Source organism: Diabrotica virgifera, chromosome 2, assembly GCF_917563875.1.
Source record: "Diabrotica virgifera virgifera chromosome 2, PGI_DIABVI_V3a".
Classification (NCBI taxonomy): Eukaryota; Metazoa; Arthropoda; class Insecta; order Coleoptera; family Chrysomelidae; genus Diabrotica; species Diabrotica virgifera.
In genome coordinates, this window is record NC_065444.1 from 258,466,553 (window position 1) to 258,482,915 (window position 16,363).

General features: G+C 33.2%; 1 protein-coding gene across 1 annotated transcript in view; it reads right to left on the bottom strand.

Moving 5' to 3' along the window:
* The window catches only part of LOC126879860 (uncharacterized), a 191,228-nt gene that overhangs the window by 122,564 nt on the left and 52,301 nt on the right, over positions 1 to 16,363 (bottom strand). The gene's annotated exons all lie outside the window — the stretch shown is intronic.

The following is a 16,363-nucleotide window of genomic DNA, read 5'->3' on the forward strand; positions in this document are numbered from 1 at the left end:
GTTCCCATACATCAAAGTTTGTCCGACTAGACTCCGTTAAGCTATTAACAAATTTTCAGCTTGCTATTAATCAACTAGAACGCGGGATCTAGGCCTAATATTGTTCTGTATTCACTGCAATTTTTAGCGTTTGGTTACACTGTGTTATGCAAGTCTACTATAATTATTAATAATGTCTAAGATTTCATCATTTATGCATTTTACGCCATCTCTTTTAATAACTTTTAAGTCGATCTACTTTAAACAAGAGTACATCTACAGAGTAAAAACTAAAATATATCGTTAACTATTCAGCGTTTTTTATGTTACTAGTAAGCAAGTAAACTTTCCCACAATTCCCTATTATTCCCGACCCTTTCATGAGAAGCCAAAGCCATTTTCGACGTAAAAAACAATTATGTGATCAATCACAGTGTGCGGCTGGCCCACAAACAGCCAGTCAGTCATTTTAGATTTAAATCGAATGAAAATTAGAAGAACTGTCACTGCAAAACGTTTGATAAAAACGAAAACCGTCGATGTTATCGTGAATTAATGATGTGAGTGGAAAAAAGGAAAAAAAGGAGCATCAATACTGGATTATTAAATTAAGATAGGGAATAAAGTGTTGACACTTTTGATTGTAGAGAGGGAAATGTTTAAAAAAACATAAATTCTTAATTTATACAGGGTGTTTCATTAAGAATGTCCAATCTCTGAGATTTTTGGATTCTAGAACTCAAAATATTAAGATTTAACCCAAATCACTTAAATAAAATATGGCTCCTTACTGAGTTACAGAATGTTTTATTTAAAAATTTAAAAACTATTTTTACGCAGTACTTTAAAATTATTTTACGTATCTTTATCATATTTGGCAGACACTTTCTGTCTACTATACACCCTACTAAATTATGATAAATAAACATTTCTGGCTACTACCAGAGGCGCACGACAGGGGATAGTGAAGGGTTGGCCTCTCCCAAATTCAACGCCATTAGGGGAATTACTATTTTAGCACCATTTTTCGATTCTCCAATACTTTCTATGTAAATAATATACGCTTCATTGGTAACGATAAAATCATTAGTTTTCGAGATAATTGATAATTGCTTAGATTTTGTGTCATTTTGGAACTACTAATGAAATAAAAAAATTTAGTAGTTCCAAAATGACACAAAATCTAGGGATCGGATAAAAAAGTTTATTTGAAGAAAGTATATTTTTTTGTTCTTCCTAATGGCGGTACAGACTCGTTTTTTTAATATTGTATTTAATTACAGAGTAATTTCCACATATTAATATATTTTTCAAATTGGACTCTGTACCGCCATTCTTTATTATATTACGAATACGTGTGCCAAATATCTCGAAAAAATATTCAAAATTACAGCCGCAATCTTGGAACGCGTTTTAGCTACCTGTTGATCGCTACTGTTTCCTCTTACAAAGCATGCTACGAACAGCCGAAATGAAGACAAAAAGAGCAATAGCAGGGAAGACAAGAAGGGATAGAATAAGAAACAACATCATCAGGGAACAATGTTTTGTGCCAGATGTAGTAAGATGGGTAGACAAATACGAAGAGAATGGTGCTGTCATCTAAAAAGAATGGAGGAACACAGACTACCAAGAATTGCGCTAGAAGGAAAACCAGCTGGCAAACGTACACCGGGGAGACCACCAAAAAGATGGAGAGATAGCTGGTAGTCTACCTCTCAAGAAATACCTCAACGTCGGAATTATTCGATCGAGAGATCTATAACAAGTATAAGAAGAAGAAGAAGGTATGCAAAAAAGCTCTCTATAGATCGAAGTGAGGAGAGGCTGCCTAGCCTTAACAACCTCACATAATCTAATTTATTCTACAATAATTTAATTATTTTAAATGGGAAAAATACCTAATTTACACAACCACTGTATATATATATATATATATATATATATATATATATATATATATATATATATCTAATAACTTAGATTTATACCGACCACATCGCATTAATTTCAAAATTCTTGCTGTGGAAGTTCCTGCCAACTTCCCTATTGCAAACCGACTTCTCTCCCCCAAATATATATTCAGCTTTTCCGGCTCAGTTTACCTTTGGACTCCATTTCAATTCCACTTAATTTTGTTAGCGGAGTTGTGTAAATATTTGCTTCGGTTTGTACTCAGATAGATGGCGCGGCGTTCGTTCATGCCAGAGAATGCATCGTCTAACTACCGTTGCTGCTACTCTCCCAAATCGCTTGCTCTTCTTCTAATTGCCCTCCGTCTCTCTTTTTAATATAGAACCCATGAATTTTAATGCCATTGCAAATGGGCTAATGGAAGAATAAATATCTTGACATTATCAACTTTTTCTTATACGGGATACAATTTCCTTTAAATATAAAATTAAAATGTATAATTTAAAAGTAAGTATCTAAAAAATAAGCTACATATACAGGGTGTATAAGACTTATTCTGTTTGGTCCATCTTCTCCCATCCATGACGAATGTTGGCGATCATCATCGCAATCCTAATCTTATCTGCGCCAGCGCGGAAAAGCTGCAGAGATGTTGTGTTAAACCAAGTTCTGAGATTCTTTAACCCGGAAGATTTTCTTCTTCCTGGACCCCGCTTTCCAAATATTTTTCCTATCAGGATGACTTTTAGGAGGGCATATCTTGATTCATTTCGCATTATGTGTCCGAATAGTACGGGATCCGAATAGGAGGTCGAAATGTACCTATCTGCTTGCCGGATGAAACATTTTTTTTATTTAATTTAATAAGGGGGGCTGTAGGGGTTGAAATCAATATTTCAAGCACATTTTTTTAAGGTATGGTAGAATTATTTTATTTTTAAATTAAATAGGCATATTTAGTACAATTCATAGATTACTCAAGAAAAAATCAAGGAAAAATACTGAAAAATAAGCCAACGGTGGCAAATTTTTAAAGACACCTCAAAATATAATGAATTTTGCTGTGGACATCAGAACGCATCATTGGATCGTGGTAAACAAAAAATTCAAAAAAATTTTATTAGCTTATGAGTTTCTCGAGGTAATGCTGTCGAATTTTTTCATTTTATCTAATTTTTAATTTTTGATATCACTCAGAAGTCAAAACAACGAATTTTTTTGCAAAAAAGCGTGAAAATTAACATATTTATTCTTGTTAAACAAAAAATAAGCATACAACAAAAAATATCTTAACAGCGTTACCTCAAGAAATGTCTAAAGAAAATATATAAAAAATTCCAGGTGGGTCGGTCAAGTAGTTTTTGAGTTACAATGCATACAGTCTTTGAAAAAAGCAGTTTTGAGGAAAACTCGTTAAAGTATTGTCAAGTTTTATTTTCACTTTCTTTTTTGTCTTTCAAATCGTAAAATGATGCACACCGAAATATCTTTTTGAATCGCGGAGTAATTTACTAAAGAAAATGATAACAGCTGTTGACCATTGTTCACTACGTTCAAGCGCGCTGGCACGAACTTGCTGCAAAGTGAGTCGAATGTAGGGAGGTAGGGAGATAGTGTTGAATATCCCTACCTTCGACTTGATTTGCAGCAGGTTCGCGCCAGCACACTTGAGCGTAGTGGACAGCGGTCAACAGCTGTTCTCATTTTCTTTAGTAAATTACTCCGCGATTCAAAAAGATATTCCGGTGTGCATCATTTTATGATTTGAAAGACAAAAAAAAGTGAAAATAAAACTTGACAATACTTTAAGCGCGTTTTCCTCAAAACTACTTTTTTCAAAGGCTGTAGACATTGTAACTCAAAAACTACTTAACCGACCCACCCGAAGTTTGGTACATATTTTCTTTAGATATTCCTTGGGGTAACGCTGTCGAGATATTTTTTGTTGTATGCTTATTTTTTGTTTAACAATACTAAATATGCTCAATACGTTTCAATATGTTCAATATGTTTTAACAATAAAAAAATTCGTTGTTTTGAATTCTGAGTGATATTAAAAAGTCAAAATTAGATATAATTAAAAAAACTCGACAGCATTACCTCGAGAAACTCATAAGCTAATAAAATCTCTTTGAATTTTTTGTTTACCATGATCCAATGATGAGTTCTGATGTCCACCGCAAAATTCATTATTTTTTGAGGTGTCTTTAAAAATATGCCACCGTTGGTTTATTTTTCAATATTTTTCCTAGAATTCTTTCTAGAATAATCTATGAGTTGCACTGAATATGCCTATTTAATTTAATAATAAAATAATTCTACCATACTTAAAAAAAAAAGTGCTCCCATTAAGGATAGCTGAGGCGCTCAGAGCAACAGTGGCCTAACCCACATCACACAATTTTACCAAAACGCTTTTATTACTTAAAAGTTATGCATTACTTAATTATTTTTAGATGGAGAGTGGCTCAAACAACCATTGATTGAGCTACTCTGTATCTGAAAACACTTAAATAAGGGATAACTTTAATGTAATAAAAGTGTTTTGGTAAAATTGTGGGATGTGGGTTAGGCCACTATTGCTCTGAGCGCCTCAGCTATGACACGATGTTGATAGGCAACCCATGCTAGAAATATTTGTCTATGCATGAAATTTAATAAAAAAAAATGTTTCATCCGGCAAGCAGATGGGTACATTTCGACCTCCTATTCGGATCTTAGACTAGAAGCATTGTAACTTTCGAGATTTGATGGTGGTCAGTACCTCTCGGTTTTTGTTCGTTCTTCTGAGGACCCCTCATTTGTGACTTGGTCAGTCCACGGGATTTTAAGGATTCTCCGATATATCCAGTTTCAAATGATTTCAATTTTCCTAAAAAGGATAGACAAGACGTAGTAGCATCGCAGCATTCTTATTTTTATACCGAGAGAAAGGTTGTGGCTCTTGAAGAAGGCTTTCATCTGGTTGAAGCTTTTCTCACCCGGTTTACCTTTTCCGCTGCGCGCTCTTATTTCTTGGTTGCTGATCCATTCTTCATTTAATACGGTGCCGACATAGTTGTATTGTTTCACTCTTTCTACAGAGGTTTGGTTGACGTAGAGTCGACATTTTGTCATATTTTTCTTGCTAATGATTATAACCTCTTTCTTCTCTATGTTTATATTGAATCCATAATATGTTATTTGTAGTACGTTATTTCGTACATAAGAGTTTTCTCTGAGAAAATCCTATCAGCTTTTTCGATGGTTCTCTGGTAACGATAACTCTATAAGTGTCACTGTCTCCATTCCACAGGTTATAACTGGTAGAATACAACTGTTGAATACCCTTTTCTTTAGAAAGGTAAAGTTTTCAATCCTAATAGCAACATTAATAATATTGAAAAATATTAAAAATATTACTAAAAGATTTTTAAATTAAAAAACTTATTGGTCAATTCCCCTGGTAACACCTCCAAAGCTTCTAAAATTTGCAAGCCAGATGGATGCTGCAGTGAAGACAAAGGGAGGGAATTCTAAAAGTTGCAACAACTTCAACAGTCTAACAACCCCATGGTTGTTAGCCTTGGAGGTGTTACCAGGGAAATGGACCAATAAGTTTTTCAATTTCTTTCTTTCTTTCTCCCCTTCCTTATACCCTTTCAGGTGTCGGATTTGGGTTTAATTTAGCTACATATTCACCCATCTCTTCCATTCTTTTCGGTCCTGTGCTATTAGTTTCATTTCTTCTAGCGTTTTCTGTTTGATTTTTCCTGCTTCTACTATTTGCTGTATCCATTTTTTCTTCGGCCTGCCTTTTTTCTTTTTTGTAATATTCCTTGTTTCGTGAATTTTCCTTGCTAGTCTACTAGGTTTCATTCTCATCAGATGTCCATACCAGTTTAATTGCCTCTTTATTATTTTATTCATTATTGGTTCCTGTTTAGTTATCCCTCTTATTGTCTCATTTCTTATTCTATCCCATTTGGTCTTTCCGGCTATAGCACGTAAATGTCTCATCTCAATTGCATTTATCCTACTATTATGCTTTTTCTGTAAAGTCCAATTTTCGCTTGTATACAGTATCGTCGGTATCACAATCGTATTATATATTTTAATTTTTGTTTCGTGGGACAATTATTTTTTCCTCAGAATTGGCGCTAGTGCGTAGTACAGTTTATTTGATTTTTTAGTTCTGTTTGTTATTTCGAGGTCTATTTTCCCATCATTGGTAATAATACTTCCAAGATAATCATATGCTGTAACTATTTCCAGTTGAGTATTTTTGCATTTTATAATTACTTCATTTTCTTCCTTTTCGCCGATGACCATTATTTTACTTTTCTCGATGTTTATTTCCATTTTTAATTTCTCTATTTCTTCTGTCCATATATTTATGAGTTTTTGCATTTTTGTCACGGAATCTGCTATAAGGGCTATGTCATCCGCATACAATAGGGCTTCTATTTTTATTGGCTGTAATCTTTGGTATCCTATTGTTGTCTGTATTTGGTTCGTTCTTTCTCCAGTATTTCTAGTCAATTCATTCATGACTATTATGAATAGTAGCGGACTAAGACTGTCTCCTTGCTTGATACCTCTTTCCCAATTGAATTCTTCAGATCTTTCTCCTGCTATCTGTACACGTCCTTTTACTACTCCGTATATATTTTCAATTATTTTTATCAGTGTACTTGGTACTTTCATGTTCTGCAAGCATTTCCATATAATTTGTCTTTCTATAGAGTCGAATGCTGCCCTTAGATCTATGAATGCTAGAATGAGCTTTCCCCCCCGAGTCAATACTTCTTTCTATTATATTTCTAATGATGTAAATGTTATCGTTTGTCTGTCTTTCTGGTCTAAACGCTGCTTGTTCTTCTCCCAGTTCTTTTTCTACCTCTTGTCTTAGCCTCTTCTCTACTATTTTCGTGTATATTTTAAAACATACCGATGATAAACATATTGCTCTATAATTTTCGCAGTTGACGTGTTCTCCCTTTTTGTATATTGGCACTATAAGGTTACTTTGCCAGTCTTTTGGGATTTGCTGCTTTTCCCATGCCTCTTTGTATATTTTCAACAACCAGTTTATCCCTTCTTCTCCCATGTACTTGACCATTTCCGGGTCTATGTCATCATCCCCTCCAGCTTTACCTAATTTTACGTTTGATACTTCCAATATTACTTCTTCTCTATTTATTTGCCATAATTCTTTGTTCTCGTTATCTTGATATGTTTCATTTCTATCATCTATTATTGCATTTCTAAATTTGTTTTCATAGTATTTTTTCCATACTTTAGCTATTTGTTCTGGAGTTGTTTGGATTTGGTTTGTTGTATCCCTTACGGCTGTTATTTCTTTATGTTTTCCTTTCTTCATATGTCTGATTGTTGTCCAGAAGCTTCTATTATTTGTTACATAGTTTTGTTGTAATTCTTCTCCAAACTCTTCCCACGTTTTTGTTTTTACTTGTTTTATGGTGTTTTTCGCTAATCGTCTCAGCCTTTTGTATTCTTCTTTATCTTCTTCCAGTTCGGTCTCAATGTATTTTTTCCATGCTATTTTCTTTTTCTTCACTGCTGTTTTAACTTCATTGTTCCACCATCTCGTTCTTTTATGGAGTTTGTTATGTTTTCTGATTCCACATATTTCTGTTGCTGTAGACTTTATGACTACTTTGAAGGCGTTCCATCTTTCTTCCAGTGTCCATGCCTCTTTTTGGTTTTCTAGTTGTCTTAATCTTCTATTTGTTTCTTTTTTGTAATGTTCGCGCACCTGTTCTAATTTGAGCTTATTTACTTTTACTCTTTGGTAATCTTTTCTTTCCACCTCCTTTATTTTTTCATCCTCGAGTTTTGCAGTAACCATCCTGTGCTCTGTAGCTAGTTCCGGTTCCTTTTCAGTTAAATCAGTTTTTCAATTTAAAAATCTTTTAGTAATATTTTTAATATTTTTCAATATCATTATTGTTGCTATTAGGATCGAAAACTTTACCTTTCAGTTGCAAGATGACGCTAGTCACCCAATCCATACACGTCAGTTACAATGTGGGGATAAACTTGGTTTGGTCACTTCGAGCAGAGAGCAGCAGGCCTACGCCTCTCCGATGATGACTCCAATAAGAGTCGAAAATCATCTATTCAGAGTGCTGGACTGCGCTCCCTGTTCTAAGTGAAAAATAAGATTGTTTTGTCTTCGCATTGCGACTGAATAAAAATGGTATATATTTTTTATTTTACCTTTTCTTTAGATTTATTGCTACCTTTTTCTTTTTCAATCACACCACTGAGTCTTGCTATTGCTGCCAAAGTCATTTGGATTCTTCTGGGTATCTTAGATAGATGGCGCTCGCTGATGGCAGAGAATGCATCATCTAACTACCGTTACTGCTACTCAGCTACTCTCCCAAATCGCTTGCTCTTCTTCTAATTGCCCTCCGTCTCTCTTTTTAATATAGAACCCATGAATTTTAATGTCATTGCAAATGGGCTAATGGAAGAATAAATATCTAGACATTATCAACTTTTTCTTATATCGAAACTTACACAGGATGTAATTTCCTTTAAATATATAATTTGAAATTAAGAATCCAGAAAATAAGCTTTATATGCAGGGTGTTTAAAAACAAAGGCGTGTGTTCTTTTCTTCACAAAAATTCGATAAAATGAACAACTAATCAACAAAACAACTTATCTGAGTCTGGTTCAGACATATACAAAGAATGTATGAACAATGAATACCAAAGGAAATACCGAAATGGCAACCAGAAGAAAAGAGAAAACGAGGTAGATCGATCGAGAACAAGAAAATTTCAAGCGGAGGAATAGACAAAGAGCTGAGAGAAAGAAACATAGAAGAGGATCAAGACACCCTGACATATTCTGGCCGAGTAGGCTACTCCAGAGTAGTGGTCTTAAAAATAGTTCAAGAAATGCCAATTACTAAAAGAAATCAAAATAAAGAAAATATTGCCGTGGGGCCATATCCTAAATTTGGTACTTACCGGTTCATAGCTTTCGAGAGAAAAAGAAAAAAGATTTCAGATCTCCGGTTCAATTTCTTCTCTGTCCTCCTGTCCTTCTTCTTCATCGCCCCAGGTAATAGACAGTGAACCTCTCTTAATTCTCGCTGTCAGGTCATCATCTTATTTACCATGTTCCTTTCATCCAACCTGAAGCCAATTCGCCTGTAGAAGTCTCCTCTCTCACTTATCCACCTTTGGCAGGTAAAAATGTGAGCGGGAGCGTCTGGCACTATCCTATTTGTGTAGGTGCCAAAACTGCCATACCCAGTGAGAACGTCATCAGAAAGTAGTCCAGTTTCCTGAACTTACATTCCCACCATCCATGGCCACAGATCAAGAAAGCTCCTTCGTCCATCTTGAATCCTTTTAACCCAAACTGCCTGCAGTTTGGGTTATCAGTACTGCATCATCCTCGTGTCAGAGAATTTTAATTTCAGTGTTCCCCATTCACCATTTTATATTCTATTTCTTTATTGACGCTCTTTATGACTTGATTTGATCCAGGATTAGATTGAATTATGAATTCCTCTCTCTTTATTACATCTCTTTATTATACAAGAGACGTATTACATCTTTAAGTATTACTATAGTCCAGGGTGCATTTGTTTTGAGAAGGACGTTGAGAGGTGACTCATCGTTTTTTGCAGAAATTGCTTGGAATTAACTCATATAATAATAATTGAGTTATCCTCCCACTCAAAAAGGTCCGAAACATTGTTTAAATAATCAAAATATCAAAAAATGAAGGAAAAATTCGATTTTTTTCTTCGTTTTTTGATTATAACTTTAAAAGTAATCACTTTCGAGAAAAGTTGCACTGACATAAAAGTTGAGCAATTAAATTTCCTATAATATAGAATTAGTTAAAAATTTAAAAAATGGGAACCATTGTTGCAAAATAGCAATAATTGCGAAAAAACCAAGAAAAAACAAGTATTTATATTTTACGTTTTTCAACCATTTTTGCTACACGTAGGACCTTCATATTCTATCCAAAAAAAGTATATAATATAATAAAAGAATACAGTAAATTTCATTGAGATCGGTTTAATAGATTTTGCAAAATAAATTTAACAATCCAGCTTTAGCAAGAAAAATTCCTTTTTTCAGAATGTTGCGGGACTGAAAATAAAGCAGATAGCAAGTTGAAATTTTTTTTACACTTCCTTACTTACCTTTGCACGTCATCCGCGTCATAGCCTGTGACGTCACATGATACCAATACGAAATATTTAGGCGGTAGGTGTGTTCTTTTTTAGAATCATTTTGCCTAGTACACTGGAATTACAGCCACTAGACATATTTTATTATATAAGCGTAGAAATAATATTTGAAGATTTCTATTAATAAAAAATTGAAGAATCTCAGATGCAGAATCCACCAATTTAATAAATTAAAATGGTAGATAGTATTTTAAAACTGAGATTTTTCGTGTTTGAAAGTTCTTACTGGTACATCCTTAATCTGCGACTATTTCAATTAATAAGACAGCAGACGACGAATATAGAAAACGAAAGGGAAACGATCACATTTTGCTTTCATTCGTCTAGGAAAAACGGACAGCAGAGGAACTTTCAGTACTCAAATCCGAGTAAAGGAAATAAAAATAATAAATGATGGTTTTGCTTGTTTTCGATTCAGAGGGTTGCACACCAGCTAGACAGGCCCTGTTTCTACCCTTTCAGGCGTCATCAGTAGCTTTCCAAAGTGTGCCCACCTCTGAACCGAAAAATAGCTCCACCATAATTTTAAAGGGAATCTGAAAAATAATTCAAATTTCCCATCAGACGCGATACAGCGACATCTACTAAAAAATTGAAGAATCTCAGATGCAGAATCCACCAATTTAATAAATTAAAATGGTAGATAGTATTTTAAAACTGAGATTTTTCGTGTTTGAAAGTTCTTACTGGTACATCCTTAATCTGCGACTTTTTCAATTAATAAGACAGCAGACGACGAATATAGAAAACGAAATGGAAACGATCACATTTCGCTTTCATTCGTCTAGGAAAAACGGACAGCAGTTCCTAGGAAAAACAGACAAAAGTTCCTCTGCTGTCCGTTTTTCCTAGACGAATGAAAGCGAAATGTGATCGTTTCCCTTTCGTTTTCTATATTCGTCGTCTGCTGTCTTATTAATTGAAAAAGTCGCAGATTAAGGATGTACCAGTAAGAACTTTCAAACACGAAAAATCTCAGTTTTAAAATACTATCTACCATTTTAATTTATTAAATTGGTGGATTCTGCATCTGAGATTCTTCAATTTTTTAGTAGATGTCGCTGTATCGCGTCTGATGGGAAATTTGAATTATTTTTCAGATTCCCTTTAAAATGATGGTGGAGCTATTTTTCGGTTCAGAGGTGGGCACACTTTGGAAAGCTACTGATGACGCCTGAAAGGGTAGAAACAGGGCCTGTCTAGCTGGTGTGCAACCCTCTGAATCGAAAACAAGCAAAATCATCATTTATTATTATTATTTCTATTAATGTTAACCTAAAGAAATACACAATAATATGTTTCATTTAATTTATGTAAATGGATTATAAAGCGTTTTTATGAAGCACATTTGCTCGGATCGCACTGTAATTGTAATCGAACGAAGGTGACATTTTAGAATAAATTGGTAACATTTATTTGACAGTTTCGGTGATGACACTTCATATTTGTTTATATTTTTTACTGTAAGTATTTGTTTTATTATATTTACTGTTTTTATTATTTACTTTAACGTACGATTATAACTTAATTCTTGTTCTCTATTTCTAAAGTTCCATAGTAACAATATACTATTAAAAAATATCTTTATTACTTTTCCTCTTTTCTCGATTGAGTATTAGTTTTGGTTGTACAGTATATAAATTATTACAATTACTGAATACATAGTTAGTGAAAAAATTATCAGTAGTAATTGCACAAGAGCTCTAAAATTATCGAATTTTTCCCGAGTGACACTTTGACAGTTTTAATTTCACGACCCGAAGGGGAGTGAAATTATGTCTAAGTGTCACGAGGGCAAAAATTCGATAATAATTTTAGAGATCGAGTGCAATTTGTTGCGATTATTTCATGAATAAAACTGTTCAAAACCAAAATTTTATTGTAATTTATTTATGTAAGTACAAATTAGTACAATTGAACACTAAACACACAGTTGTTATAAATATTTGACGGTTGGAAGTCATCACTTTTATAATTTTTAAAACATTAATTGTGATTAATGTCACTGAACGTATTTTTTCGTAGCAACGAAGGGCATCTGACGTAATACACTTGACGACGGGATATTATCAAATATTATCGGGTATAATATCACAAGAGATTGAGAATAAATTGAAAATAATGCGACAGTTTTTCGAAAATTTGTTGTCTGGCAATAGACAAGAGAGCCCGCAGGGCTCGAGTGGCTATTGCCCAATGACAACAAATTTGAGTAAAAGTGAAGCATTATTTTCTTATTTAATCTTACTGTCGTGTGATATTCGTAAGATTATTTTTTAATACGTATATTATGGATATTTTCTTAAATGTGACAGTTGTCAAAACTAGGAAACTGGTTGCCATTAAACAGAAACAATCTACTTAAAAAAATTCTATCGATAATTTTCTACAGTAGATAATTCTCAGTATAATTTTAATCTGATTGGACAGAATTAAACACGTGATCGAATATCTTACTATACGATTGGAAGTTAAAATCATCAAAAAATAATCAGTTTAATTTTTATTTCTGTAGCTTTCTATTGGTCAGAATCTCCTATGAATGAAATAATCAGTAGTAATTGCAGAAGAGCTTTAAAATTATTGAATTTTTTCCGAGTGACACTTTGACAGTTTTAATTTCACGAACCGAAGGCGAGTGAAATTATGTCAAAAGTGTCACGAGGGCAAAAATTCTATATTAATTTTAGAGATCGAGTGCAATTTGTTGCGATTATTTCATGAATAAAACTGTTCAAAACCAAAATTTTATTGTAATTTATTTATGTAAGTAAAAATTAGTACAATTAAACACAGAGTTGTTATAAATATTTTACGGTTGAAAGTCATCACTTTTATAATTTTTAAAACATTAATTGTCATTAATGTCACTGAATGTATTTTTTCATAGCAACGAAGGGCATCTGACGTAATATACTTGACGACGGGAAATTATCAAAAATTATCAGTTTAATTTAGATTTCTGTAGCTTTCTATTGGTCAGAATCTCCTATGAATGAAATAATCATATTAATTAACTGAATTAATGATGCAATTATACAAGTAATAACAGTTATCCAAGAACATTCAAAAGACATCTCTTTAAAGTTAATGATGACATTGTCAGGTTGTAATGTTTACATATCCATAGCAGTGAGAATTTTACTACACGTAATTTGCCGTGTAAAGACAGAAAAAGTAGGGATAGCCGTAAAATATTTGCGCCCATACCCTTAATAATAATTATCTTTCCTTTATGAAGTCTCAGATAGTTGTGATTGAATGGGTGATAAATATTAATGCCATTAAAAAATTATTATCTCTTTAGAGGATTTATAATATTAGATAATATTGTGGCCTGCAATCCATAAAGTTCTCCATCAACTAACGGATATTTAATAAATACAATATAAACAAAGTAATGTCCTGGCCATGGCCACCCCTGATATCAGCCTCAAACAGGCGAACATGCTTCTAAACAAAACACGCATGCATGAACGTCTTCCTTCTTTTGTCATCCGCGGCCTGCCTAGACGATGATAAATTGCTTTTCAATTGCCTCATTTTCTCCCCATTTTACGGTGATCGTTTCCTAAATCTCGCACGGACAGATAAAGCAAACCAAACAATCTGGTGTTTTGGCGGCAAAATGACAACATACTTTTTTGTTCAATTTATAAAACGGTTCACCGAAAAAAAAGTCTATAAGCTAATAGAATCTCAGGACGAACGCTTAGATGTATTTTTTATAATCGTCGATCTTTGATCAGGTGCATAGCACATTTTTTTTATTTAGTAAATCTCCAGCAGGAATCTTATGATTATTACTATCTGATAATTTACTACGATCAATAAGCAAGTTAGTTCTATCTAATTTAGTACTACAAGAAACTTATCTAACGTCATATTTACCAATATAAAGGGTTGTCTACAGCTAATCCCGTTTCCCTTCCGTCAGCCAAGACTTCCATTTTTTTCGATGTTCCCAGTCTCCATCTTCCAATATTTTTTTGACATGGCTTCGTCGACTTCATTTTTCCAAGATCTTCTCGGGCGTCCTCTTCTTCTTGTTCCTCTTGAGCTCCATTATGCAACCTTGTTCATCCATAATGTGTTTTCTGCTCTGCGTACGTGGCCGTACAATTTTACTCTTCTCTCGTCTATATATTGCAGGGCATCTTTTTCCACTTGCATTCTTCTCCTTATCTCCTCATTTGTTATTCTGTCTCTTCTGGTGAGACCACAGCATCTTCTCCAGTATTCCATTTCGGTTGCCAGAATGCTCTTTTGGGTTTCTTTGTTTATGACCCAAATTTCTCCAGCATATGTCATGATGCTTCGAACTATTGTTCGGTGTATCATTTTTTTTGTTTTCCCCTTGATATTCTTATTCCAGATTACATTATGGAGTTGTCTGGTGCAAGATCTTGTTTGTCACAATCTATTTTTTTTTTGCTTCTGTTATTCCGTTTTTCAGCATTATAAAACCCAAATATTTAAAATTCTTCGTTACTTTTATTTCTACTTGTTCTTCTATTTCCAAAATTTTGACGTCTTCTTCCGATATTGCTAAGTATTCCGTTTTTTTCATGTTAATTTCCTGGCCCACCTTTTTGTATTCCTCTTTTAGTTTTTTTACCATGTAACTGATATCCTCTTCATCTTGAGCCATCACCACCTGATCGTCTGCGAAACACAATGTGTAGAGATAATCGTCCCTTATATACCCCTACATTTTGTCTTCCAAGTTGTTAGTGCCTGTTCTAAAAATATTTTAAATAGAGTTGGTGATGTTGGGCATCCCTGTAGTAATCCATTTGTTGTTTTGAAGTTAGCAACTACCTTGTTTCCGATTTTTTGAAGTTATACTTCTTTAGGCACGAGGGTAAATTTTTATTATTTTACTGAGCGCATGCGCACACCTACATTATGGTATAAACGTTATACGGGATCTGATTGGGTGTTAAAATCATCTGTCAATAATTGTTCAATATGGAGATTTTGGATAAACAAATTAATGTTGTGTATATTACTTTTCATTGTTGTGATGGCAGAGAAAAAAGCAAGTTTATAATATTGTAGTGAGTTTTTAAATAGTTTTTAAAAGCGACAGCTACGTAATAATTGTAAATGTTTCAGTATCCTAATAAAAAATTTCATAGGTACCTACTTATTTGGAAAATTTAAAAAGAACCTACCAAAATAGTATGTAATGCTTTGATTTACATAATTTGATTACCATCAAAATTTCTATCAATATTTACCTAATATATTGTTTTCTTACTCTATGTTTTGTTGTCTTTTAATATTTCTTTTAATTCTAAATAATTTCAATTCAAAATCAAAATAATTTAGTTAAATTCAGAACCGTCAAACGTTTAATCCGTTTAGTTAGTTGATCTTCGCACATGATGACACATGGTCTCCGTGGGTAAGAGTTTAAGGTGAATGAATTTAAATACTAACTGCGCTGATAAGCGGGTTCGAACCCCAATGGAAACTTTTATTTTTTTTATTTTTTTTTATACATTTTATGATTGTTTATTTATTATATAATTTTTTTTTCAGAAAATACGTATTTAGTTAAATTTTTTTAACTAAATACGTTCACTACATTGTTCAGAACTGTCTTCAGTTCAAGGAATGTTCAATCATTTGTGGCATTTGTCAATGTGTTTGTGTGTGTTTTATTCTTTTACTATTTTAATTTTTGGCACTGTTTTAATAAAAATTTTTGAGAAGTAGTAAGTATTAAAATTAGTTTAGTATTTAAATAAAATATAAATAAACTGTTTAAATTACATTAATTTCATTGAAATCATATAATAGAAGAATAACTTCTTACGTCACTGTCTTCGCAAATCTTGTAATCCATATTAAACAGAGTTCTAGGCTACCTAGGCACCTGAAATTTTCGGAATAGCTCAGAACTTGCTAACAATGCAATATTTAACTGCTATTATATGGATAAATCTTCTTCTTCATCTTCTTCTTCTTCTTCTTCGTGCGATTAGGATTACTCCTGTTTGTTTACCTCTTATTCTGTCTCAGTTTGTACTATACAGATTGTACATTGTCTTTTCACCTTTTCGGCAGCCTTCCAACGGGTCTTCTGCTATACGGCTTGTTGTTTTTACAGATGTTCGCTAATCTATATAGTTCCATTCGGTTTACATGTTCGTTCCAGTTTTTCATTATGGATAAATCGATTTTTTTAATTTCAAACTATTTTAAAAATGTGACTAATGCAATGACATTTAG